This window comes from Anguilla rostrata, chromosome 12 (genome assembly GCF_018555375.3).
Source record: "Anguilla rostrata isolate EN2019 chromosome 12, ASM1855537v3, whole genome shotgun sequence".
NCBI lineage: Eukaryota > Metazoa > Chordata > Actinopteri > Anguilliformes > Anguillidae > Anguilla > Anguilla rostrata.
Window position 1 is genome coordinate 4,328,379 of NC_057944.1, and position 4,231 is coordinate 4,332,609.

The following is a 4,231-nucleotide window of genomic DNA, read 5'->3' on the forward strand; positions in this document are numbered from 1 at the left end:
TGGTTGACTGAATATGGTCACTTCAGGACTGACCGGGTAGCCCTGTTTTAACCAAAGAAGCTGCCCTTGACAACTGTTCAAGGATAGATCCATCCATCCATTATCTATACCCACTTACTGCTGGGCAGGGTCATGGGGTGGGATGCTGAAGCCTATCCAAACATGCATTGGGCAGGAGGCAGGAATACACCCTGTACAGGTCGTCGGTCTATCGCAGGGCCATCTATGCACATTGTCAGCTATAAGAACTTCTCATAAAGATCAAACTGGTTGTTTTAGAGTTCTGGTAATAATACATTATTTTGTTCTCTTACTCTATGGTGACAAAGAAATATCAGTGGGAACTGCTTACATACCAGTGTTCCTTATGTGTTGTAAATGATTTCACTGTGGAAATGTGCATGAACAAAAACAACAACTTTATTTTGTTTTTTAGCTGACATATTAATTTAGCCTATGTTCCATTATTCATTCATATAGGAATGTACAGGATATTCTCGATATGCACTACTGTGATACAAACTCAAAAACCTGGATCCAATTCACAAGCATTATGACAGATGTTGTGTATCAGTTGACAAATAGAAGCTTTCACTGTCAGATTCTGTTTTTGTGAGAGGGCAATGTTTGCATTAAAGGTCAATAATTTAGCAACTATTCTCGACATGAGATCTCGTTATGATTTCCCATTTAGAAGGCTATCTTCCCATAAGGTTTCCCCTGTCTCCACTGTTCTGACAGAAAGCTTCTTTGGTATGTGCTGTGGCAAATGATGTGTTGTCAAAACTGTTAGAAGCTGACTCTACCAAGATACTCACTCGTAGAGTTGTTGGTAGACTGTACCTCTAACTGTGACTACAAGCCCAGAAAATACAACCAGTAAAATAGTACTGTAAATATAGTTTGCGTGTTCCATTACAGATATAAAACCTGAAGTTGCACACAGTAATTCAGTATATCTTGTGTCCAAAAATGCATACATTACTCAAAATACTAAGGAGGACTGTATAAGTCAGCACTGTTTAACAAACTCAAGGTTTCACAATTTCTTGTAGCGTTTCACAACTCGTTAGCTGTAATTCCAAGGGTTGCTCATCTCCCGCCTGGGCTACTGCAACCTCTGGCCTCTTTCGGTGCTTTCCGCCTGCTTATTTTCTCACCTCCTTGCTTCCTTCCCTCGCCTCCTTTCCTGGTACGGAAGTTCGAACGAGTCAAAAATATGTTAAATTTACATCTGAACTCATGCGTTGTCATCACGGGTGCATTCAAATCTCTTATTTTATTCATCCCTTGTTCCCGTGGTCCTTGACAGACCTGGAAATCGATTGAGGTGCACCATCTTTAAGGGCATTCCAACCCAAATGCTCATTCAAGGAGCTGGGGGCTTGGAGCAAGGAAATGCGGAAGTATTTTTTCGGAAGGTGTATAATGATCCACCTGTGGATCCGCCTCTCCCCATCTCTCATGTCTGTAAAAGAAAAAAAGACTTTCCAATTGCCCTATACGTGTTTCCTTGATTCCTTCATCCGTGTGTCCTTTCCTTGCGTCCTTCGATGGGTGGAGCTAAGAGCAAGGAAAGGAAGCAAGGAAGCAAGGAGATAAAATAAGCAAATGGAATGAGCCCACGTTCACAATGTGTGATTCCAGTTGTCAGTTTCACATATTTTTTATCTGTTTGTCGTTCCGTACTAGGAAAGGAGACAAGAAAGGAAAAAAGGAGGTAAAAAACTAAGCAGTTGGAACGCACCCTATGCATCTACCTTCAAACTTTGAAGCTAGTTCGATTGATGGGGAACAGTAGTATTTTATTGGAATAGCAAATGTGGATGTACAACGGATACAGCGATATACAGAGCTCGTTAGCCAGCCATCCCATGGGCCCTTTTCTCTGCGTCCACACGCACACTTCCTGCTCACGTAACACACACACATACAATGCCTTTACATTGCATTTATTTGTCAGAGACTTTTATCCAAAGCGACGTACAATAAGTGCATACCGAAGGTCATTGGAGCAACTACAAAGCACAGGTCCGATAAGGTACAATACTCACTTTGTAACAGTTATTCATGGCCATGAACACATTAAGTCCAGTTCACACAGTGAACATTACTCTGACCCAACCTACGCTAAATCAAACTAGGAGGCACTGAAAGGACCATACAACCAAACTGACTGTTACAACGTCTGCAGCTCATCCGGAATGCCGCTGCTCATCTGATCTACCGCCTCCCCAGCCTCAGCCACGTCACTCCCCTCTTCATCCCACTCCACTGGCTACCAGTCTCCACTTGCATCAAATTCAAAACATTGGTGCTGGCCTATCAGGTAGCTAAGCTCTGTTATGTCTTCAAAAAGTAACAAGATCCTGTACACCAACCAGACCTCTCCGTTCTGCTGCCTCCGGGTGTCTGGTTTTAACGTCTTCAATACATAAAACACAGCTCGAGGCAGAGAAACTGAGTCACTGAATCACAGTACGTCTGACACCTGTGACGTCCCGTAATACAACTTGGAAGTTATCACAGGGAAACATGTACACACGTGATACGCATGCATTTGTTTGTGTCGCTTCTTGACAGTAAGTCCGTCACGACGTTAGCTAACAGAGCTGCGGAAAATCCTTCACGTTCGCTAGCGATGAATACACGGCCCTTTCAAGCGCACGGGGGTTGTTTTTCAAAGTTCGCGTCAAAGGGGAGTATCGTACGCGCTTCCAGGAAGTGTTGCGCGCAAAAAAGATATTGCTGTCACGTTCGGCGGTGACTCATCTGCAGTGTCTTGGGCCAGTTTCGTGTCAGGAAAGAAACAGCGGAGAAAAACAGACATGAACACCCTGTAAATGTTTTACCGCGAGAAGCCTGTTAACTGCACGATGCTCTCTCGTACACTGAGAGTTCAAGCAGTGTTTTCGCTTTCATTCAAGCTGATACAAAGTTGTGTAAATGTGTTTCAGTAGATGAAGGGTTTACTTCATATTACATTACAGGCATTTAGCAGACACTCTTATCCAGAGCGACTTACACAACTTTTACATAGCACTTTACATTGTATCCATTTATGCAGCTGGATATATACTGAAGCAGTGCAGGTTATGTACTGTGCTCAAGGGTACAACGGCAGTGTCCTACCCAGGAATTGACCTGTGACCTTTAGGTTACAAATCCAGTTCCTTACCCACTGTTCCACACTGCCGCTAATATAGTGATATATAGCTAATATAGTTACGTATTTTGTACAAAAAGATGTAAGGTTAGTTTTCCTTTTGGTGAGCACACAGCGGGTGCATCATTGTGATAATACATTACTTGTTGACTCATGTCGATCTTGATCTCTGTGCGTGGGCCAGGAGTGGGCAGGTTAATACTAAACTGTGCTGGAGGATCATTTAACTTGATATTCAAATTTTTGTTCACCGATCAAATTTTGTTCAAGATTCATCGAAAACGGTGGCCTAGATCCTGCTGAGAGAACTTGTGTTTTGATTTCATTTTTATTGAACTCATTATATAACGCTGGCCTGGCGTCATATTTCTGCATATTTCTCAATAAAGTTGATTCGACACAACAAATTTCCTCCGATCTGAACAAGTTGTCCTGTTTTCAATTTCTGTGCGAATTTAAGTTGTAATAACTCATTCTTACTAAGTTGTAATGGTCTGAGTTCACTCAACATGGATAAACTACTTTATCTGAGTAAAGCTCAGTGAGGAGCATGCACCTAATTTACTGTATATAGCGCTTTCATGGCTATCAAAGAGATTTACAGTTAAGGAAGGAGGTGAGGAAACTCACCTCAGCCTCCGCAAATGTGCAAGATAGTTCATGCAAAGGTTGTAAGAACAGACACATGTCCAAATATTTAACTTGTTGTTGCTTACCGACCAATCATGTGTCGTCTATCTGTAGTCTGAGGCCACAGAAAGGACTTTACACTTTGGGGTTCAGTAAGAGGAGAGATTAATATTTACTCTTCCTGGTTTTTTTTTCAGGAAAGTCCAACCCTTTCAAATCTGCCATGGGAGGTGGAAACGGGTAAGAAACTTAATTTCCATAAAGGATGAGGGTAAGTGGGCAGTATCACCATATAGATGACATTAGGCTACTGTGACAAGGCCATGTAGAACACCCCACTATCTACGCCCCTGCTTGTAAATTGTGGAACACACACACAAACACACACGCAAACACGCACAATGGTGTCAAGAGGGCATGGGTGCAAATATCACA

At 42.4% G+C, this 4,231-nt stretch overlaps 1 long non-coding RNA gene across 1 annotated transcript; it reads right to left on the reverse strand.

Annotated features, from left to right (window-relative positions):
• Positions 1-402: 402 nt before the first annotated feature.
• LOC135236890 (uncharacterized) lies at positions 403-3,904 on the reverse strand. Its single transcript, XR_010324699.1, has 2 exons — positions 3,797-3,904; positions 403-1,563 (listed from the first exon to the last, which is right to left on the reverse strand). It is a non-coding gene; the product is annotated as an uncharacterized LOC135236890 (long non-coding RNA).
• Positions 3,905-4,231: the final 327 nt, after the last annotated feature.